Here is a 25071-nt window from a genome sequence, read left to right on the forward strand (position 1 = left end):
TACTATTTTCTCTCTTTCTATACCATACTTTTTGGAAGGAAGTCACTATGAGAAGCTTACATTTAAGGAGTGGAGAACTATGCTCCACCCCTTTGAAGGTAGAGTATTTACATAGATTATCGGAATTTTCTTTAAAGAAACTTTATTGTCACACATTTATTTATTTAGTAAATCATTTATTTATATTAGTATAAAATTGTAGACATTTATTTCATACTCTAAGTTATAATTCTACACTATTTTATTTATTTTCTTGCTCAAATTGCTCCAGATTTGACAGTTGGGAACTCTCAGTTGGCTCCCATGTCCCTTTGACATTCTTTTCTCTTTCTGGTGTGTGTGTGTGTGTGTGTGTGTGTGTGTGTGTGTGTGTCTGTTTGAGCACTTATTTTCAGGCACTAAAAGAGTTCTCATGCCCTTCTTCCATATTTTCTGCCCCAGTCCTATAAGAAGCCATATCTCCAAAGAGCCCAGATGTCTTTTATTGGAGAATGTATTAGAAATCAAGATCTAGGAGCCATGTGTCCACAATGTTATTAGAGTGCCATTAGTTCTAGGCCCTCTCATCTGACAAAAAAAAAGACATGGATGAATACTATCTCATGTATATACATATATCTATAAAAATTTTATATGAATCCATCTGTATCTATATTAAGCTAAACATGAGTAGATACTGATGAATCTCCAATGCTAATCTATTACTGCACGGATCATTCTAGCCTTCTTCCCTTGCTTGACTGCAACCTCCCATTCCAACAATGAATGGCGTATCTCTTTCCAATGCTATAATTTATTTGATTGCTCAATTCTGGTATTCACGTATAGTGGTTTCAGAATTTTCAGCTCATACTCTTGTGGGAAACAATTTTATCAACTAGAGCACAATGATTGTATACAGTTTCTTTTGTTTTATGTCCTACAGTATCCATTAATTTCCCAAGTTACGTAGTTCAGTACCTTTCCCTCCATCCTCTTCAATGAGGTTCTTTCACACATTTGCAGAACAGAATCTTTTATCACAATCTGAACTACATCCTGAGATCTGCCACCCTTAATTTGCATACATTAAGGTTTACTTTGTGTGCTGAAAACTTCTATAAGTCTTGACAAATCCACCATTATATAATATTTTCACTGCCTTAAAAATTCTGTTTCACCTAGTCAACTTTCCCCAAACTTTTGGCAATCATTGATCTGCTTGCTATTTCTATAGTTTCCTTCTTCTAAACTATCATATAAATGTAATCACATAGTGAATAGCCCTTTCAGGTGGGCTTCTTTCACTTACCAATATTCATTTAAGATTTATCAATGTCCTTGCATGGCTTGATAGCCCATTCTTCAGTAATGCTGAATATTACTCCATTGGATGTACCACAGTTTTCATATGCCTTCACTTAGTGAAGCATGCCTTGGTTGCTTATAGTTTCTGGATATTATGAATAAAGCTTCTATAAACAATTATATGCAAGTTTTGTGTAAACATATGTTTTCAAGTCAGTTGGGTAAGTAATTAGAAATATGACTGAAGGATCAAATTGTAAAACTATATTTAGCTTTGTAAAATCTCCCAAACTATCTTTCAAAGTGACTATACTATTTTGCATCCTAATTAGCAATGAATTAAAGTTCTTGTTTTTCTGCAGGGTTTTAAAGTTTTACCATGTGTGCTGGTTTGAAACTATTATGTGCCACCCCAGAAAAACCAGGCTCTTATAATCTAGTCTTGTGGGCACAGATCTACTGTGGGTAGGGTATTTTGATAAAGTTGTTTCCATGGAGATGTGACTCACCCAATTGTTGGTGGCACATTTTGATTATATAATTTCCATGGATATGTGCCCCCACCATTCAAGGTAGGTCTTAATTAGTTTACTGAAGTCCTTAAAAGAACTCACAGAGGGCAAGAACTCAGAGCCAACACAGAGAGCAGAGAGATGAAACCATGACACAGACATCTGGAGATGCTAAGCTAAGAGATGAAAACCAGAGTTTGCTGTAGAGAACTAAGAAATGACCCACAGACACTTAGAGAGAGAAAGCCACTGGAATCAGAAGCTGAAAGAAATAAACCAGGAGCAAGGACAAGCAGATGCCAGCCACAAGCTTTCCCAGCTGACAGAGGTGCTCCACATGCTAGCTGTCTTTCCTCCAAGATGGGATCCTCTTCTTGGTGCCTTAATTTGGAAATTTTCAGGCCTTATAACTGTAAACTTGCAACTTAATAAATCTCCTTTATAAAAGCCAATCCATTTCTGGTATACTGCATTCTGGCAGTTTTAGCAAACTGAAATGCCATGCAAATAAGATTATAGTGGTATCTGATTCTCATTTTAATTTGCATTTCTCTAATCATAAATAATATTATGCATTTTTAAATGCTGATTTGGTAACTGTATATCTTCTTTGGGGAGGTATCTGTTCAGATTTTTGTTTATTTTTAAATTGTGTTGCTTGTTTTTGTATTGTTGAATTTTGAGTTCCTTTTATACTCTGGATTTGTAAAATTTTCACCCAGTCCCTGGCTTGTTGCTTTATTCTATTGACAGTGTCTTTTGTAGAACAAATGATTTAACTTCAATACTGCAACTAATAATTTTTTATGGTATATACTTTTCAGTTTGAATCCAAAATCTCAAGACCAAATCCAAGGTCAGAAAGATTTTCTCCTATGTTTTCTTCTAGAAGTCTCATAGTTTTGCATTTTATATTTAGGCCTATGATCCACTTTTAGTTAATCTGTGTAAGGTAGAAGATCTGTGTCTAGGCTCTTTTATGCATATAGATGCCCAAGTTTTCCAATGTCTTTGTTGAAAAGAGTATCCTTTCTTCATTGAATTACTAGCCTTTGGGCATTTGTCAAGTATCAGTTAACAATATTTATATGAATTGAATTCTGGGTTCTTAATTATCATATTTTTCTGTGTGCCTTATCTTTCATCAATATGACACTGTCCTGGTTATGGTATCTGAATATAGTAAGTTTTAACTTACTATTAAATAGTACTATTTAAGTACTATTCTGACTTGGTTCTTGTGTTTCAGAATTGCGTTGGCTGTTCTACAGCCTTTTCCTTTTCATAAAATTTTAGAATAAGAATTTTTATATCTACAAAATGCCTTGCTGTGATTTTGATAGGGATTGTGTTGAATTCAGATGCCAATTTGGGAAGAATTGACATCTAAGCCATATTCTGCCTCCCGGGCCTTTAAAAAAGATAGTCTCTCCATTTACTTAGATCTTTCTTGGTTTCTTTCATGAGTGTATTTTATTTTCTGCATACCAAACCTGTACATACTTACTGTAAGAAGCATTTACTGTTGTAAATGGCATTGCTTTTATTTTATTTCAAGTTTAAATTTTTCATTACTCATATATAGAAAAGCAATGGACATTTGTACATTTATCTTCTATCTTGTGAACTTGATGAATGTAGTCATTAGTTCTAAGAGGCTTTTTGAACATTCCTTGGAATTTTTTACATAGATAAACATGCTATCTGCAAACAGGTATGGTTTAATTTCTTCCTTTCCTTTTGACATGCCTTTTATTTGCTGTTCATGACTAATAGCACTTATTAAGACTTCCTGTATTTTGTTGAAAAGAGTGGTGAGAGAGAATATATTTACCTTGTTCCTCATCTTAGGGAAAAAGAGTACAGCCTCTCATCATTAGGAATATTAGCTGTAGGGTTTTTATACATAAATTTTATTGGGTTAAGGACATCCCCTTCTATTCTGAGTTTATTGAGAGTTTTTATCATAAATGATTATTGCATTTTGTAGCATGCTTTTTCTGCATCTATTGATATCATATGGGATTTCTTATTCAGGCTTTTGATTGTGCTGGTTTGAAAGGATGTAAGTTCCCTAAAAAAGCCATGTTTTAATCAAAATCCCATTTCATAAAGGCAGAATAATCCCTATTCAATACAGTATGTTTGAAACTGTAATCAGATCATCTCCCTGGGGATGTGGTTTAATCAGGTGTTGTTGTTAAGCTGGATTAGCTGGAGGCATGTCTCCACCCATTTGGGTGGGTCTTGATTAGTCTCTGAAGTCCTATAAAAGAGGAAACATTTTGGAGAATGAGAGATTCAGAGAAAGAGCAGAGAATGCTGCAGCACCACGAAGCAGAGAGTCCACAGCCAGTGACCTTTGGAGATGAAAAAGGAAAATGCTTCCCAGGGAGCTTCATGAAACAGGAAGCCAGGAGAATATGCTGGCAGATGATGCCATGTTTGCCATGTGCCCTTCCAGATGAGAGAGAAACTCTGACTGTGTTTGCCATGTGCATTCTCACTTGAGAGAGAAACCCTGAACCTCAATGGCCTTCCTGAACCAAGATATCTTTCCCTGGGTGGTGTCTTTCATTGGATATTTCTTTAGACTTGTTTTAATCAGGACATTTTCTTGGCCTTAGAACTCTAAACTAGCAACTTATTAAATTCCCCTTTTTAAAAGCCATTCTGTTTCTGGTTTGTTGCACTCCAGCAGCTAGCAAACTAGAACATTAATATTATGAACTATATTCATTGATTTATGAGTATTAAACAGTCTTTCATCCCTGAAATGAACACCATTTGACTGTGATGTATTATTCTTTGTATATATTACTTGGCCTCCAGCATTTTGTCAAAGTACTATTCTAGTGTTCCTACCAGTTTATATCTCTAGCAGTTTCTGCTTCAGATAAGAAGAGCTCAGTTGGGGCTTGCTGGATTCACCTGTCTCTGCAGAATTCAGGGTGACAGTTTGTTTTGCAACCTCAGTTCTCTGATAGGATTAAGAAAAGTCATTGGATTTCAGTTTGCCCATTTTTTTTCTTTTTGAAAGAACAAGAGCTATGCCTTCCAAGTACTTTATATGCGTGAAAACTGGAAGCCTGAAAGATTTTAAAGCATATAGCCTGGATGTGGAAGTGGAGGATGAGGCAGAAGGTCCTGCAGGCCTTGCTGCCCCAGGCCACCCCAAGCAGCTGCAACAGTGCCTCTTCCAATCACTTCCAGGGAATATATTTGATAATGGACTGCATTAAAAGGTAAAGAGAATAAATTTTCAGCCATTAAATATAGAACTGGGCATGTTCCAGAGCCTGTCAATACAAGTGCCAGCCATTATGGAGAAGAACACACTGCAATGTCACTGTCATTATCAGAAAAGGGAACATCTGTTAATTTTAGCACTCTTTTCATAACACCATTTGGAGAATCCTCAGGAGTGATACTTTTGGAGGAGCATCTTTCTCATTGTCAATCGTGTGAACTTCACATCCTACTGGTTTAACAGGTGGTGTTACTATATTTGTGGCTTTATCTGATTATGAAACTAGAACTACAGAAGACCTTTAATTTGAAAAGGATGAAAGATTTTAAATGATTAACAATATGGAAGGAGACTGGTGGGAAGCAAGTTCAATTGTTACAGGAAAGAATGGTTATATCCCTAGCAATTGCATACTGTCAGCAGATTCTGTTTAGGCAGAAGAACGGCATTTTGGAAACATGAGGACAAAAGATTGTGAATCTTGGGAATCAATGAGGCATTTTCTTTGTAAGAGAGAGTAAAACTATTAAAGGTGCTTATTCCCTCTCTATTCATGATTCGGATGAGGTAAGAGGTGACAACGTGAAACAGTACAAAATTAGGAAACTTGACAATGATGGATAATATACCACAATCAGAACACACTTTGATTCACTGCAGAGATTAGTGAAACACTGCACAGAGCATGCTGATGTTTATAAGTTAAAAAGTGTGTGTCAGTTTGAAACTGCCAGGTACCCCAAAACACCCATGTTATTTAATCCTCATTCAACATTGCTGGATGGGATCTTTCTTATTTCCATGGAGATGTGACCCACCCAATTGTGGGTTGCAACTTTTGATTAGATGGTTTCCATGGAGATGTGTCTCCACCCATTCAAGGAGGGGTTGCTTACTTGAGTCATTTAAGAGGGAACCATTTTGGAGAAATCTTAGAACCAATAGAGCCCACACAGCCAGAGACTCTTGGAGATACAGAAGGAAAATGTCCCTGGGGAAGCTGTAGACATGAGAAAAGAAAGTTAGCTGGTGTTGCCATGTGCCTTTCTAGCTGACAGAGGTGTTCTGTACAGATTGACCTTTCTTGAATCAAATATCATTCCCTGGACACTTTAGTTTGGATGTTTTCATGGTCTTGGAACAGTAAATTTGCAACTTAATAAATTCCCCTTTTGAAAAGCCATTCCATTTATGGTATTTGGCATTCCAACAGCAATTAGCAAACTAAAATAAATTGCATGTTCAAATATGAAACACCTACCTCAAGGTCCTGTAAAAGATTCTTGGGAGATCCCTCAAGAATCTTTGTGACTAAAAGTTAACTAGGACAAGGATAAGGTGGAGAAGTATGGATGGGAACATGGAATGGAACCTCAGAAGTTACAAACAAAACACTAAAACCAAGTACAATGATGCCAGAAGGTTTTCTTCAAAAGGATCCAATCATGAAAAAATTAAGACATGATAAAGTTGTTTTACTATATGCTGTTGTTTCTGAAGAACTAACTTACATTGTCACTGAATTTATGTCAAAATGGAGCTTACTAGATTCCTTAAGGAGGGATGTGGGAGGTATTTGAAGCTCCCACAACTGTGTGATATGACTTCTTAGATTGCTGATGGCATGGTATATATTGAAAGAATGATATTCACTGTGACCTTTAGATTGCTAATATGTTTGTGGGAGAAAATCTTGTGTGCAAAATAGCAGATTTTGGTTTAACAAGATTAATTGAAGACAATGAATATAATGCAAGACAAGGTGAAAATTTTCCAATCAAATGGACAGCTCCTGAGGCTTTACTCTATGGTTGATTTACAATAAAGTCTGATGTGTGGTTATTTGGAATTCTACAGACAGAATTGGCAATGAAGCACAGTGTACCAGATCAAGGCATGGTAAACCATGAAGTACTGGAGCAAGTTGAATAAAGTTATAGGGTGTCTTACCCTCAGGGCTGTTCAGAATCCTTACATGAATTGATAAACCTTTGTTAAAAGAAGGATCTGGATGAATGACCAATATTTGAATACATTCAGTCCTTCTTGGAAGGCTACTTCACTGCTACTGAGCCACAGTACAAGTCAGGAGAAAATGTATGAGTCAGACTATTTAAATGCAAAAATCTGCCAAAATATAAAGAAATTTTATAAAGTTCCCCATTTATGTACAGATATTGAAAGAAAAAATATTCACTCTACATGTTTCTTTTAAATGGTAAACCAGAATTCCAGACATAGTTACACAAACCCTATTTTTTCAAGTGTTAAACTCTAAACTATCAGTGATGAATTTTGTATCCTATTTCATGGTCCAAAGAAAGTATAGCTAAGATGTTGGTGACAGTGTGAGTGATAGCATGACCAAAAACAGCAATAGGCTTCTGTTTAAAAATCCCCTCCCTTCTTTTTCTCCCAAGTTCAGAATTGTTAAGGGAAAATGATTTCTCATGATAGACTTGGGACATAAAAAGTTATACCACAATAAAATCTAAAATCAAGAGTCTTCATGGGATTAAGCAATTCCATTCTGGTTTTTAAAAATGTCTTGCATTCATTAAGTTGAACAGTTATTATGCAATCTTAATATATGCTTCCTCTTGCATGAAAATAGGTCAGGATTCTCAGAAGTAAAAAGGAATATAGGAGCATCTAAAACTTGATTAAATGTTAGACCTCAGCAATGGAATTAGAAAGTATGATGTACTATGTTAATATTCATATTCATGGAACTGGAAATTAGAATAAGAAATTTTTTACTTTAGTCATTTTCTAAATAGTTTAATTTAGAGTAATGATGAGGACTAGAAATGAGTTAATCTCTTATAAGGTTGCACTGATTTAAAAAGAAGGCAATGTATGATTGGAATTGTACTGTCCAATCCAAAGGGAAATCTGTTAATCTTTATAAACCATGGAATATAAGATCTAGAATTTAAACAATGTTTTCTCAAAAAAAATAGCCTCATTATTATAGATGTTGCTAGTATGTACTTATGGTGAAGGGTGTGACAAGTATAAAACATTACTACTTCAGGGACTTGAATTGCATTTTTGCTGTTAATGGGTATAGACCAAGAGAGAAAAATATATTTAAAAGAAATATAAGAAAAGGAAATGTGAAATCGTCACAGGTAGAGTAGTAGAATGTATTGCTTAATGCTGATGTCCAAGAATGACAAAAGTGCTTTGCTGGCACTCAAAGGTTCTTGTTAATCTATTTTCTGAGACTTTTTACAAATTATAAGATACAACTATAATTTTTCTTGATATGCACACTACATGAACCTCAAAATAGTGAAGTTAGGGTTTCATACTAATTCCAATGATACAACTTTTACTCCAAACGTTTTTAGAGATCCAGTTTTTAAATTCCTGTGTCATCTTACATTAACTTTTTAAATATACTAAGTGGTGACCTTTTTGTTCTCTTTCAGAATATAATTGACTTGAGGAGGAAAGCTAATTCAGAATAATAGTAATTGCGTGAAAAAAAAGGATAGTTTTTGGCCATTCAAATTTCAGAAAGGAAACATAAAAGAAGACTGGTATTTATACTAAGTCAGAAAGAAATTTGGAAATATGAATTTGAATACAGCATCACTGGTTTAAGTGTCTAGCAAAGGAAAAACTGAATCCAATCAACAATACTCTGGTATTTCTGTTTTAAAATACTCTATTTCAGAGACATATTTTAAATAAACCATTAATATCAAGTCCCTATAATTTAAGAATGTAATTTTTAAATGTAATAACTTACCTGATTTAATAATGAAATTTAAAATTCTGAGCTATGGTATCTGTTGAAATTCAAACCATTTTATATTGTGACAAATTAACTTCAAGTGAGTTGGGAAAATTCTGGTACTAAAAATTGTGATTGTTTCTTATGTTTACATAACCTACTTAGTATTTAATCCCTCTACCAAGAGGGTCTTCCTAAGAAGAGTGCATCATTGTTTACCCTTAACTTCTACAACCCATGACATCAGATTTTTAAAGGGATTTATAAAATTGTAATTTTTCTAAGAATTTTTAAAGGGTAACAAATTATATATGTATTAATGCTCTTAAGAAAATAAGACAGGAAATATTAACGATATTCAATAGGTTTTAACTGACTGGAGTACCTCCTTGTAATAACAATTGTATGGTAAGGAAACAAATCATTAACAACATGTATTCAGTTTAAATGATTATGTATTTTTAAATGGGAAAGAAAAATAAACCACATTGTACAATCGAAGAGTTTTTTTCAACAAAGGGTTTTCTTCAATCTTTTAATGTGGAACTTAACCCTTGCCAAAAATAAAAGTTAGCAAAAACAACTTTCTCACACAAATACTTTTTTAAATGAATGATGGTAGCCTAAAACTTAGTATTTTTATAAAGTATTGTAATATTGTTCTGTGGATGATTGAAATAAAAGTTCTCATTGAGTTCTCATTGACTGAAAAAAATATATACCCTTTGACCAAGTAATTCCTCTTCTTAGGAATTTATTACAAGGAGGCAAGTGTATAAAAGATGTTCTTTGCAGTGTAACTTAAATTATTGAAAATTGGAAACAACTTGTGTATATAAATAGAAGATTGATTAAATAAATAATGGATCATCCATACAATGATTAACTGTGCAATTGTTAAAATGACTGTATAGATTCATATTTATCAATCTGGAAAGATGTTCATGATATAGTGTTAGGTTACAAAAGCAGGCTACAAAATGGTTAAATGCTAGACACTAGAACATGAAGTTTTAAATAATGTGGTCTCTTCATAGAGAAGTGAGTAAAACAGACATAAAAACAAAACAACTGCATGAAAAAGTGGTTTTGTTTATGACAAAGGACTTCATGGTACTTCCAGATCGTATAACAAGAATGGACTCATGAAGAAAATATTTAGACTAAGAGAATGGCATGGTGAAGACACTGAGGCAGAAAAGAGTATCAGGCATTCTGGAATAAAATTTTTCAATATGGCTTTAATAAACAGAATTCATAGTATTCAAAGTTTTCCAGAGAAACAAAACCAAGAGGACAGGGGGATTGACAAATCTAAATTCTGTAAGGAAGGTTGGAAGCTGGAAACTATAGTAAAAATGATTCTGAGCTCTTACAAGTTGACATTCTCCAGTGGAAGATGGCTGTCTGAAGTTGAGGCAGAAGTTCTTTCTGATTTCTGAAATCCTCAGTTCTCACTTTAAGACCTCCAACTCATTAGATAGAAGATTTCTCACATTGCTGAAGATAATCTTTGTTGATCATAGATGCAATTAGCAGTAATGAAATCAGCTGATTATACATTCAAATTAATCTACAAAATACTCTCAGAGTATAATCAGGCCAGTGCTTGTTTGTCCAAACAATGGAACACCATAACCTAGCCAAATTGACATATGAAGTTAATAATAACAGGGTAGAATGATGTGAGGTGAGGTTGGAGATAGAGGAAAACACTAGATCATGCAAGACCTTTTAAGAGTTTAGTCTTGCTTTATAAATTTCTGGCTTTCTATCATTATGGTATATATTTCCTTTCTAATCAGAAAACACAAATATTTGAATTAATACATTGTCTAATGTTGTCTGAGGTCAATAAAAACATTATAAATGAAATTCATTCTTACAAGAAATATTGAACTATGACTATGTACAAGGCATTGCTGGGTGCTGAGAGTGGGAAATATGAAGTCCTATTTTAATAAGTTTCCAATCAAGTAGGAGAGATATGAAATCTCTATCATCACCTATAATACAAAGAAAAATATACACTTAAAGAAGTAGATATAGAGTGTTATGTTGATTCAGAGGAAGCAGATAACATTTCTCCATAGTGGGGATTGAGAGTAAAGGAATATCACATGGAAGAGTTGGCATTTGAGATAAACCTGGGGAAATGAGTAGGATTTGGCAGATGTAGATATTGAGAAAAAGAATTACCAGAGGGAGGGGAGAGTTTTGATAGAAGCATAATAATGATCAAAGAAAAGCAGGGTGCATTTTTATAAAATTGTGAAATGTATTCTTAAAATAACTTGAGTTTCTTTAATGATAAGTAACATTCATTGTATCCCAGTCATTGTTCTAAGCATTCTAGATGTAGTAATTAATTTAATCCTAACAAAGACCTTAAAAGGAAGGTACAATTATGCCCATTTTACAAATAAGGAAACTGAGGTCCAGAAGCACTTCCCCAACTTCCCACTCTTTTAAATTGTAGAAATGGGATTCAAACTCAAGTAAATCTAATTTGAGAGCCTTTTGATGTAACCTAGTATGTAACCTAACCTCTAAGAGAGTAGAGGTAGAAAACAATGCAGCAAAGATAAATGAGGGCTAGAACTTAGGGCAGGGGTTTGCCTGCCAGGATAAAATGAGCTTTGTTTGTTATGAAGTGGGGGAACCACTGAAATTCTGTAAGCAGTTGAGAGATGTGAAATACATGGTTACAGCCATTCTTTAAGAAGATGGACTTGGCAGCACTGTACAGGGAGAAACATGGATCCAAACATGGATTATTTTGATTACAATTCAAAGTGTGGTCCCAGAACTTACAGCCTCAGCATCATCAGGGAACTAGTTATAACTACAAATTCTTGACACTTTTCTAGTTTTACTTAAACAGAAACTCTAGGTAGAGGCCCAACACTTGTGTTTTTATAAAGCTTTCCAGGTAATTCTTTTGCACACTAAAGTTGGTGAGCTACTAGATAATGAGAAAAGAAAGTCTGGTGGTGAGAAAACTAGTTTGAGGCAACTACAATGATTAAGTGAAGGATACAGAAGTACTGGGTCAAAGTAGTTTCAAGGAAAGGATGGTTTTGAGACTCCCCTTTACTCTCCAATTTACTGAACTCAGTAGTTTCCTGGAGATAGGGAAGAGATGGAGAAATCAAACAGAAATAGAAAAATCAGGAGTTGCAAGTCTGGAAGGAAGGTGTTCTAGTTTGCTAGCTGCCAGAATGCAACACACCAGAGATGGATGGGCTTTTAATAAAAGGGGATTTATTTCAGTAGTTCTTCAGAGGAAAAGCAGTTAACTTTCATCAGAGGTTCTTTCTTATGCAGGAAGGCTCAGGGTGATCTCTGCTGGCCTTCTCTCCAGGCCTCTGGGTTCCAATAACTTTCCCCAGCGTGTTTTCTTTCTGCATCTCCAAAGGCCTGGGCTGAGCTGCAAGTGCTGAGATGAGGCATGCTGAGCTTCTTGGGCTATGTTAAATCGACCTCTCTCATTTAAGCACCAGCCAATTAAATCAAACATCATTCATTGCAGCAGGCATGCCTCCTAGCTGACCGCAGATGTAATGAGCAACAGATAAGGTTCATGTATCTTTGGCTCATATCCACAGCAACATAACTAGGCACCTTCACCTGACCTAGTTGACAACTGAATCTAACTACCACAGAAGGATAACTTCAAATTTGAGTCTTTTTCAGTTAATCCTAATAAAAATAATTGTTTAATACTGGTAGCTTACTTCTTAATTCTCATTAAATAATAATAAACAAATAAAAGAAAAATAAATAGATTGCTGTTTGTTGTGGCATATGACATTAGTGTTTATATGAAGTTTCTTTTAGCTATTAATTTGATTCTATGCATTTCCAAAAGGTGAACACATGTCAAAACTCCAATGATAATAGCTGAACATGCTCACATAAAACCACCAATGATCACAGAAGCAACTCATCAACATTTATTGCATTAATAAAAATAGGCTTTTTCCATCATCCTACTGCTCTCTAAACCTGTTCTCAGAAGGAGAGAAGGTCAGTCCTTGGAGCTTTGGATATCTGTGTAGCAACTAAGGCTCAGAGCTAGAGTTCTGTAGCCCTGAAAATCAGTATTATCCCATGAAACAACTGTTTAAAAACCTGAAAAGGAGATCACATTTCAATTAAAGATTTGAATGAAGCAGATCTGGTTAAGACTAAGGTAAATCAGACTAAAAAGTAAAGGATGATATTGACTATGTTTTATAGCTTCTACTTCTGTGTGAAACTAAAGGAGGATATGTTTATTTGGTTCAAAATGTATATTTACTGTAGCACACTATACAATTTAACTTATGTGGTCAGTTATTCAAACACTGTAATTAAATGGAACCTTACACAGAGAGTGAGATCTTGTTGGTTTGTACAGGTTAATGAGATGCCTCAATATATCTCAGAGTAATTTAGGTAGAGAATAAAAAATTATTTGCAAAGTCCCCTTGAGGGACTGGGGAAAAGGTGGAAATATTAACCTTCCCCACCTGCAGAATTCTTGATATTCTCACAAGCACTGGGGTCTACCAATGTAATAGGCTGAGTCCTGGATCTTGGGATTTGCCCTTATGAAACTTATTCCTGCAAAGGAAAGTCTAAGCCTACATATAATTATGCCTAAGTGTCACCCCCAGAGAACATCTTTTGTTGCTCAGATGTAGCCTCTCTCTCAAAGCCAACTTGGCAGGTAAACTCACTGCCATTCCCTCTATGTGAGACATAATTTCCAGTGGTGTAAATCTCCCTAGCAATGTAGGACATGACTACAGGGGACAAACTTGGACCAGCCTAATGTGACTGAGAAAGAATCACTGACTAAAACGGGAAAGAGGAATGAAACAAAATTAGAATATCTAGAAGAAAATACCTAAAACTGTTAAACTGTAATCCAGTAGCTTTGATTCTTGAAGATGATTGCATAACTATATAGCTATTACAGTGTGACCATGTGATTGTGAAAACCTTGTGGCTGACACTCCCTTTATCCAGTGTATGGACATATGAGTAAAAAAATAAGTATGAAAATAATAAATATTAGAGTGGGGTAAGGGGCATGGGATGATTTTTGTTAATTTTCATTTTTATTCTGATTCTTATATGTATTCTCAGGGGGTGATGAAAATGTTCATAATTATGGTCATAAATGCATATTGATCATATAGTCATAAATACTATATGATGATACTGTGAACCATTGATTGCACAGTTTGGATGATTATGTAGCATGTGAATATATCTCAATAAAATTGCATGAAAAGTGGGTGAGTTAGGATAAAATTCCATTTATCCATTTATCCTAGATTTTATGGAATATTAGTAGTTTCTGCTACAGCAGGCACTGTTATTATCAGCACCTCCATTTTTGCAGAAATACAATCACAGATTGTAAATAAGGTAGTAATGACAGAACTTGCATTTGAATATTTTGTAAGATGACACAATATTTTACAAATCTAACATGCATTGAGAATTACTAAGTGCCATTTTAATTCTCACAGAAACCCTTTCAGATGAGGTCACTTGTGTCTGTTGAATTGATAAGTAAGCACATGCTCTGAGAGGTTCTGCAACCAACAGTGAAGTGAATATGAAAAAAGTATATCCCTCACTCCACATTTTCTCCATCACTTGTATCTTTCTGCTTATTTTTAAACAGGTTTATTTACACACCATACTATCCATCCTAAGTAAACAATCAATGGTTCCCAGTATAATCAAATAGTTATGCTTTCACCACCACAATCTATATGAGGACATTTCCATTACTTCCACAAAGAAAGGGGAAAAGGAAGAAAAAAATGAAGAATAAAAATAATAATAGAAAATAAATTAAAATTAAAAAAGAAACACCAGCACCTACACCAAGAATCACATACTCCTCATATCCCTCTCTTGTTGACATTTAGCTTTGGTATATTGCCTTTGTTATATTTACTGGAAACATATGTCAATGTTACTGTTAATTATAGACCCAAGCTTGCACTTATTATATTTTTACTGCATACCATCATATTTTCAACACCTTAAAGCATTCTTATATTTATACATTTAATCAGCACCATTGACCATTCTAGGTTTTGCTAAGTTATACAGTCCCAGTCTTTACCTTCTGTCTTTCCTTCTAGTGTCACACATGCCCCTAGCTTTCCTCTTATAACCATACTCACCCATCTTTGTTCAGTGTATTCACAATATTAGTGCTACCAGCAGATAGTATCGTGCTATGCATTTCAGGATCTACAGAACAAATCCTGTTGAACATTCTGTAATCATTAAGCATCAAGTGCCCAATCTCTAACCCCTTTCAATAACTTGAAAACCGGTGTTCTCAACTTTAACTCTCAAAGGTCACTTATTAATGTCCATTAATATTAGTGAGACCATATAGTATTTGTCCATCTGTTTCTGAATAATTTCACATGGAACAATGTCCTCAAGGTTCATCCACATTGCTGCATCTTCATGAATTTATTGTCTGAACACTACATAATATTTCACCATATGGAGATACCACAGTTTATTTATCCACTCATCCATTGATGGACATTTAAGCTGTTTCCATCTCTTGATGATCACGAATAATGCCACTATAAACAACAGTGTGGAAATGTCATTCGTGTACCTGCTTTCTGTTTCTCCAAATATGTACTTAGCAATGAGATTCCTGGATCATATGGCAGTTCTATACTTAGCTTCCTGAGGAAGCTGTCAAACTGCACTCCAGGGTGGTTGCACCATTCTATATTCCCACCAATAATGAATAATTGTACCTCTTTCTCCACATCCTCTCCGGCAGGTGTAATTATTTGTATTTTTGATAATGGTCATTCTAGCAGTTGTAAGATGATAACTCATTGTGTTTTAACTAACATTTCCCTAATAGCCAGTGAAGTTGATCATGTTTTGATATGTTTTTGAGCAATTTGTATTTCCTCTTGGAAAGGGACTATCATGTCATTTGTGCATTTTTAATTGGCTTGTGTGTCATTTTGTTGTTGAGTTGTAGTATCTCTTTATATATTCTGGATATTAAACCATTATCTGATATGTGGCTTCCAAATATTGTCTCTCATTGAGTAGGCTGCCCTTTTACTTTTCTGGCAAAGTTCTTTGATGCACAAAAATGTTCAATTTTGAGGAGATCATATTTGTCTTTTTTTCTTTCATTGCTCATGCTTTGAGTATAAGGTCCAGGAAACCACTTCTATTGCAAGATTTTAAATATATTTCCTCAATATTTTCTTCTAAAAGTTTTATGTTCTTAGCTTTAAGATTTGGTTCTTTCATCCATTTTGAGTTAATTTTGTATAATTTGTGAGATAGAGACCCTCTTTCATTCTTTTGAATATGGATATCCAGTTCACCAACACCACTTATTGAAGAGGATGCAAGTCCCTGTTCAGTTGGTGAGAATGCTTTTCAAAGATCAATTTTCAGAGATAAGTGGGTCTATTTCTGAACATTCCATTTGATTTCACTGATCAGTATATCTATCTTTATGGAAGTACTATGCTGTTTTTCACTGTAGCTTTATAAAATGTGTTAGAGATAGGTAGTGTGAGAACTCCCACTTCATTCTTATTTCTCAAGATATTTTTAGCTATTCAGGGAAGTCTGAACTTCCAAATAAATTTGATTATTTGTTTTTCTCTTCCTACAAAGTAATTTGTTGGAATTTTAACTGGTATTGCATTGAATGTATAAATCAATTTCAGTGGAATTGAGATCTTAGCTATATTTAGTTTTCCAATCCATGAATATGGTATGTCCTTGCAATTATTTAGGTCTTTTCAATTTATTTTAGCAATTTATTATAGTTTTCTGTGTGTAGCTCTATTGGGGCCTTGGTTAAATTTATTCCTAAACATTATATATTTTTGGTTGCTATTGTAAAAGAAATTTATTTCTTGATTTCTTCCTCAGACTTCCCATGAATAGTGTATAGAAACAACTAATTTTTCCATGTTGATCTTGTACTCGGCCACTTTGCTGTACTCATTTATTAGCTCTATTAAATTTGCTGTAGATATTTCAGGATTTTTCTACGTGTAGGATCACATCATCTGTAAACAGTGACTGCTTACTTTGTCCTTTCCAATTTGATATATTTTATTTCTTTTCCTGCCTAATTGCTCTAGCTAGAACTTCCAGCATGATATTGAATAATAATGATGACAGTGGGCATCCTTATCCTGTTGGTGTAGCTTAGTTGGAAAGCTTTCAGTCTTTCCCCATTGAGGATGATTTTAGTTGTGTGTTTTTAATGTATTCCCTTTATCATGTTGAGGAAGTTCCCCTCTATCACAATCTATTGATGTGTTTTCATCAAGAAAGGATGGTGAACTTTGTCAAATTGTTGTTCTGTATCAATCAAGATGATCATGTGGTTTTTCCACTTTGGTTTATGGATGTGGTGTATTATGTTAATTGATTTCCTTGTGTTGAAACAGCTTTGCATACCTGATATGATTCACAGTTGGTTATTGTATATAATTCTTTTAATGTTCTGCTGAATCTGATTTGTGATTATTTTGTTGAGGATTTTTGTGTCTATATTAATTAAAGAGATTGGTATGTAATTTCCTTTTCTTCTAGTATCTTTGTCTGACTTTGGTATTAGGGTGACATGATGGGTAGGTTCAACTTCGCCAAGTGATGATGCCCAGTTTTTTGTCAGGCAAACACTGGCCTGACTGTTTCTGCAAGGATATTTCAGGGCTTGTTGATAAAACGGAAGTCTGGTGTATTAAATCACCAGTCATTTGATAGCATTTGTGGCTGATTACAGTGAGATCAAACAATCAGTTGAAGACTTTTTAAGGAAGAAGAGAAACTTTTCCACTGCTTCTTCAGTCAGTGAGCCTGTCTTGTTGAGTACATCCAGACACTTCATTAGAGTTTCCTGCTTCAAACCTGTCCTGCATATTTTGGACTTGTCCATCCTCATGGTTGCATGAGACACTTTATAAATCTCATATTTACATATATCTCCCTCTGGTTCTGTTTCTCTAGAGAATGCTGACTAATACAGCTTGGTACCAGGAATTGCTCCTGAAAACCAGAATCTTAAAAATGGGTTTTTACAATTGGTTTTCTACTCTGAATAGACTCAAAGGCACTTACAACTCTGATTCCAACAATCAAGATGGCACTGACAGTCCATGGGGTGATTCAGCAAGAGAGATACATAAAATGTCACTATTAGATTCTGCTAAGTGTATAATTATATGAGGCAAGGCTTAGGGTGGGAGTGTTTTTTATACCTTTACAGAGCTTTTTAGAATAAAGAAGTATAGGCTGGGTACAGTGATTAAGGAAAGAGGTCATCTGAAAGCTTCAAATTTGAAACTTAAGTGCTGTAAGAATGATGTAAAGGTTTCCATATTTGTCCTGAAAGAAAATCTTATTTCCTGTGCTCACAGACTTGAGATCTCTGAAAACCAGACTCAGCACCTCATTGTGTGAGTAGCAGATTTACAATGTAAACTAAAATATCAACCTTGCAGGGTGTCTGTTGTTAAAGTAAGGGGTTTGATTGGAAAAGAATGGGAACCTAAATCTCAGGGTGGGGATCTATAGCTTGATAATGATGGTGATTGGGAGATTGACTCCCTGCAATCTGCCGAGTCTTTGTTAGATAGACCTGTAATAGACTTTCCTGATGAAAGTGATTCCTGACCTCCAGCGGGCCTTGATGAAACAATTTCCCAGCCTCCAGTCTGCCCCGAGGAGTCTGCCATGCAACTTCCACCTTACAAGATATACACTTCAGCGCCTCCTGACCCTGTAACAACCTCCACTGGGGAAACAGCCCTCACTCCTCTGTCTGGAGCACCTAATCCTGTTTCACCAGATGAAACTGGAATGGAATGCCCTGAGGTAACTGGCTTGAAAGACACTTCTATTTCTTTACTTGAACCACTCCCACCACTGCTCTTTTCTTCAAGACCTATAACAGGACTAAAGTTTCAATGGGCCCAGAAAACTGAGGTACAAAGTGTGACCCATGAGGAGGTATGCTATACTCCAAAAGAACTGCATGAGTTTTCCAATCTATATAGACAGAAATGAGAGGAATACATGTGGGAATGGATATTAAGGGCGTGGGATAATGGTGGAAGAAATATAAATTTGTTTCTAGCTGAAATTATTTATTTGGGTCCATTGAGCAGAGATTCAGCATTAAATGTTGTGACTCAAGGGATTAGAAAGGACATTAACAATTTGTTTGGATGGATGGCTGAAACATGGATCAAAAGGTCGCCGACATTACCTGAGGTTGAAATGCCAGAAGTACCCTAGTATAATGTAGATTAGGGGAACCAGAGGCTTACAGAGATGGAAATATTAGAGCGGATTTATCACAGAAGATCTGCTTAAACACCCCAAGATTGTCCAGAGGACACATCTTTCACCAGAACTTTGAAAAATAAATTCACAAGACTAACTCCATCATCCGTGAAGGGCTCTGTAGTCACCCTTCTCTGTAGGTCAGATATAACCATGGAAATTGCTGTCACTGAGCTTGAATCCTTAAACAGAATGGGCAGGATTGGATCCTGAGTTGGCAGAAGCCATATGGCAACATTTAATCACCATAGACAAGTTGGGCATGGTCACCATAAATATGGACAGCAGATTCAAAGCAGCAGTCAAAATAACCTGACTTGCAGAGACTTGTTGGGTTGGCTAGTAGATCATGGGGTACATAGAAGTGATGTATATGGGCAGTTGTTCCAGTTTGCTAGCTGCCAGAATGCTGTATACCAGAAATGGAACAACTATTAAAAAGGGAAATTCATTAAGTTGCTAGTTTGCATTTCTAAGGCTGTGAAAATGTCCAAATTAAAACAAGTCTACAAAAATGCCCAAGTTAAGACACCAACAAGAGGTTGGTTATCTTCACTCAAGAAAAACTGATGGTTTGGGACTTCTCTCTCAGCTGAATGGGCACATGGCAGTCTGCTAGCTTTCTCTCCCAGTTTATTTTTTCATAAAGCTCCCCCAGGGGTGTTTTCCTTCTTCATCTCTGAAGATCTCTGGCTGCATGGGCTCTGTCATTCTGAAGCTTTTTCCAAAATTTTTCCTCTTTTAAAGGATTCCAGTAAACTAATCAAGACCCACATGGACTGGTGGAGTCACATCTCCCTCTAATCAAAGGTTAATACCCACAATTGGGTGTCACATCTCCATAGAGATAATCTAATCAAGTTTCCAACCTACAGCAATGAATAAGGATTAAAATAAATGGCTGTGTCCACCAGATGGATCAGGATTAAAACATGGCTTTTCTAGGATACACAATCCCATCAAACAGCAGAGCAGTCTACTTAATTCTTTTTTGATTTGTATAAGCAGAAGAATTGTGGGTCAAGTGAACAGAAGTCTAATTTGAATTACAAAAACAGAAAATCACAGCCCTTAAATCAATTCCCAAACTTGAGACAGTTTACAGACCCAGAGCCCATTGAATGAGAGCAGAATAAGGCCCCTGAAGAAGCTACCAAAAATTTGCACTGTAAACCTTCCCCCCAACCTTCACCAAGAGAACCTATGGCCTTTTAACAGGGTGACTGTGCATTGGTGAAAGGAAATAATCAGATATTTCATTTATTATTCGACACTGGCTCAGAAGTGACACTAACTCCAGGGGGACCAAAATGTCACTCTGGTTCACCAGAGTAGGGGCTTATGGAGGTCAGGTGATCAATGGCAATTTATCTCAGGTCCATGTCATTGGCATCCACTGGATCTCCAGAACTATTATGTGGTCATTTCCCCAGTTCCAGAATGCATAATTGGAATCAACATGCTCAGCAATCAGTAGAATCCCCACATTGGCCCTCTGATTCATGGAATGAGGGCTATTATGGCAGGAAAGGCCAAGTGGAAGCCACTAGAAATTTCTCCATCTAACAAAATAGTCAATCAGAAGCAATACCAGATTCCTGGAGGAATTACAGAGATTAGTGCCTCTCTTAAGGACTTGAACGATGCAGGAGTGGTGATTTCCACCACATCTCCATTCAACTGTTCTGCATATGTTGCAGAAAACATATGGGTCTTGGAGGATGACAGTGGAGTTTCATAAACTTAATCAAGTGGTGACTCCAACAACAGCTGCTGTTCCAGATGTGGTATTATTGCTTGAGCAAATCAAAACATCACCTGGTACCTGGTATGTATCTCCTGACCTATCAAATGTTTTTTTCTCATTAGCTATCAGTAAGGACCAACAGAAATAGTTTCCATTGAGCTTGCAAAGCCAGCAGTATGCCTTCACTGTTCTGACTCAGAGGTATATCAGCTCTCCACCCCTATGTCACAATCTTGGCAACAGGGACCTTGATCATTTCTTTCTCCCACAAGACATCACACTGGTCAATCATATTGATGATATCATGTTGATTGGACCTAGTGAGCAAGAAGTAGCAACTACTCTAAACTTAATGGTAAGGCATTTGCATGTTAAGGGATGGGAGACAAATCTAACAAAAATACAGGGGCCTTCCATGTCTGAAATTTCTAGGTTTCCAGTGGTGTGGGGTACATTGAAACATCCCTTCTAAAGTGACTGATAAACTGCTGCATCTGGCTCCTCCTATGAAAAAAAAAGGCACAACATCTAGTTGGCCTCTTAGGATTTTGGCTACAACATATTCCTCATTTGTGTGGGCTACTCTGACCCATTTACTGCTAGTTTTGAGTGGGGACTGGAACAAGTGGAGGCTATGAGACAGGTCCATGCTACTGTGCAAGTGGCTCTGCCACTTGGGCCATATGATCCACCAGATCCAATGCTTCAGGAAATATCAGTGGCAAAGTGGGATGTTGTCTGGAGTTTTTGCAGTCCTCCATAGGAGAGTCACAACAAAAACCCTTAGAATTTTGGAGAAAAGTTTCACAATCTGCTGCAGATAACTACACTCCTTTTGAGAAACAGCTTTTAGATGGCTATGGGGCTTCAGCAGAGACTGAGTGCTTAACCATTGGCCACCAACTTCCCATGAGATCTCAGTTACCTATCATGAGTTGGATATTATCTTAATCATCAAGGCATAAAGTCTGGCATGCATAGAAGCACTTCGTCATAAAATGGAAATAGTATATAAGAGACAGGGCTTGAGCAGATCCTGAAGGCAAAAGTAAGTTACATGAGGAAGTGGACCAAATGCTAATGGCCCCACTCCCTTCACATTACCTTCTCTTTCCCAGACAAGAGCTCCGGCCTCTTGGGGAGTTCCTTATAGTCATTTGACTGAGGAAGAGAAAACTTGGGCCTGGTTTAGAGATGGCTCTGCGTCATATGCAAGATCAACCCAGAAGTGGACAGGTGCAGCACTACCACCCCATTCTGAGATGTCCTTGTGCTGGTTTGAAATGATGTACGTACCCTAGAAAAACCATGTTTTAATCCTAATCCCATTTCCTAAAGGCAGCTATTTCTTCTAATCTCTATGCAGTATTGTATGTTTGGAACTGTAATTAAATCATCTCTCCAGAGATATGATTTAATCAAGAATGGTTGTTATACTGGACTAGATGATGACATGTCTCCACCCATTTGGGTGGGTCTTAATTAGTTTCTAAAGTCCTATAAAAGAGGAAGCATTTTGGAGAATGAGAGATTCAGAGAAAGCAGAGCAGAACAACATAGCCATGAGAAGCATAATCCACCAACCAGTGAACTTTGGAGATGAAGAAGGAAAATGTCTCCCAGGGAGCTTCATGAAACAGGAAGCCAGGAGAAGCTAGCAGATGATGCCGTGTTTGCCATGTGCCCTTCCAGATGAGAGAGGAACCCTGACCATGTTAACCATGTGCCTTTCCAGATGAGAGAGAAACTCTGTCTGTGTTTGCCATGCACCTTTTCACTTGAAAGGGAAACCATGAACTTCTTCAGCCTTCTTGAACCAAGGTATCTTTCCCTAGATGCTTTAGATTGGACAGTTCTATAGACTTGTTTTAATTGGGAGTTTCTCAGCCTTGGAACTGAAAACTAGCAATTGATTAAATTCCCCCTTTTAAAAGCCATTCCATTTCTGGTATATTGCATTCCAGCAGCTAGCAAACTAGAACCATTCTTAAAGGTCAGTGATGAGGATAAATCCTCCCAGTGGGCAGAACTTCGAATAGTGCACCTGGTTGTTCCTTTTGCCTGGAAGGAGAACTGGCCAGCGGTGTGTTTGTATACTTACTTCTGGGTTGTTGTAAATTGTTTGGGGGATGGTCAGGGAATTGGAGGGAGCATGATTGGAGAATTGGTGACAAAGAGGTCTGGGAAGGAGTAACATGGACAGAACTTTTTGCGTTGGAAAATAATATGAAGATATTTGCGTCTCATGTGAAGGCTTACCAGAGAATGACTTTAGCAGAGGAAGGTTTTAATAATCAAGTGGATAAGATGACCCATCCTGTGGATACAATTCATCCTCTTTCACAGCCACTACTGCCATTGCCCAAAGGGCTTGTGAACATAGTGAGCATGGTGGTATGGATGGAGTTTATGCATGGGCTCAGCAACATGGACTTACACTCATGAAGGCTGACCTGGCTATGGTCACTGCTGAGTGCCCAATCTGCCAACAGCAGAGACCCACACTCACTCCCTAATATAGCACTATTCCCCAAGATGTTTAGCTTGCTACCTGGAAGGAGGTTGATTATATTGGACCACTTCTGTCATGGAAGGGGCAGTGATTTGTTCTGACTAGAATAGACATGTACTCTGGATATGGGTTTGCTTTCCCTGTATGCAATGCTTCTGCAAAAACTACCATCCATTGGCTTATGAAATGCCTTACCCACCATCATGTTTTTCCACACAGCATTGCTTCTGATAAAGAACCTACTTCACTGCAAATGAAGTGCAGAAATGGGCACGTGCTCATGGAATTCTATGTTCTTACCATGTTCCCCAACATCCAGAGACAGTTCGGTTGATAGAATAGTTGAATGGCCTTTTGAAGACCCAATTACAGTGCCAACTACATGGCAATATCTTGCAGGGTTGGGGCAATGTTCTCCATAAGACCGTATATACTCTGAATCATTGTCCACTCTGTGATGCTTTTTCTCCCATAGCCAACATTTATGGGCCCAGGAATACCAGGTGGAAATGGGAGTACCACCACTCACTATTACCCCTATTGATCCGCTAGGAAAATTTTTGCTTCATGTCCCTGAAATCTTAAACTCTCATGGTCTATAGGTCTTAGTTCCAGAAGGAGTGCTCCTTCTAGGAGACACAGTAATGATCCTACTGAATTAGAAGTTAAGACTGCCACTTGGCCACTTTGGTCTCCTCATGCCACTGAGTGAATAGGGATGATTGATCTTCACTGTCAAGGGAAAATAGAACTGCAACAACACAATGGAGGTAAAGTAGAGATTTCCTGGGATACAGGAGATCCCCTAGGGTGTCTCTTAGTACCACTATACCCTGTGATTAAAGTCAATGGAAAACTGAAACAACCCAATTCAGGCAGGACTACCAATGGCCCAAAAACTTCAGGAATGAAAGTCTGGGTCACCAGCTGAAGTGCTTGCTGATGGTAAAGGGAACATGGGATGTGTATTAGAAGAAGGTAGTGATAATATGAACTAAGGCCATGTGATCAGTTACAGAAACAAGGACTGTGATTGTATGAATGTTTCCTCTGTTTTGTTTTGAGTATGTTTGTATCTGTACATAAGCAAATATCCTGTTTTCCTTTTACCATTTAACATAAATTGTGCTGTTCATGTTATAGTATTTAAGTCATAAAATATGAAGTTTAACAGTGAATATTACCTAAGGACTTGCACCCTATTCTGAAGAGAGGTAGTGTATTTCTAGTTGTATGCAGGATAGTTGAGTATTGTTAGTTAAAATATATGTCTGTTATTGTGTTTTATTTGGAAATTAAGCATATTCCAGGTGATGTGTATAGCTGCCAAGTTGACAAGTGCTGGACTGTGATGTTTAGGTTCTTGTGTCAAATTGGTCAAAGGATGATTCCCACTTGTCTGATCAGGCAAGAAATGAACTGACCCTTGCTGAAAAAATTTTCATTGTTGGTTGATAAACCAGAAGGCTGGTGTAGTAAATCATCAGTTGATTTAATTGTGTCAATTGCATGTGTGGCCAGTTACATAAGTGATTAACTAAGGTGTATCTCCTCCAGTAAGATAATTCAATCAGTTCAAGACTTTATAAGGGAGAAGAGAGACTTCTTCACTGCTTCTTCAGTCTATGAGACTTTCTTGTG

General features: G+C 36.6%; 1 pseudogene; it reads left to right on the forward strand.

Moving 5' to 3' along the window:
- The first annotated feature begins 4849 nt into the window (after positions 1-4849).
- Positions 4850-7152, forward strand: LOC143671908 (tyrosine-protein kinase Yes-like; annotated as a pseudogene).
- Positions 7153-25071: the final 17919 nt, after the last annotated feature.

This window comes from Tamandua tetradactyla, chromosome X (genome assembly GCF_023851605.1).
Source record: "Tamandua tetradactyla isolate mTamTet1 chromosome X, mTamTet1.pri, whole genome shotgun sequence".
Lineage (NCBI taxonomy): Eukaryota > Metazoa > Chordata > Mammalia > Pilosa > Myrmecophagidae > Tamandua > Tamandua tetradactyla.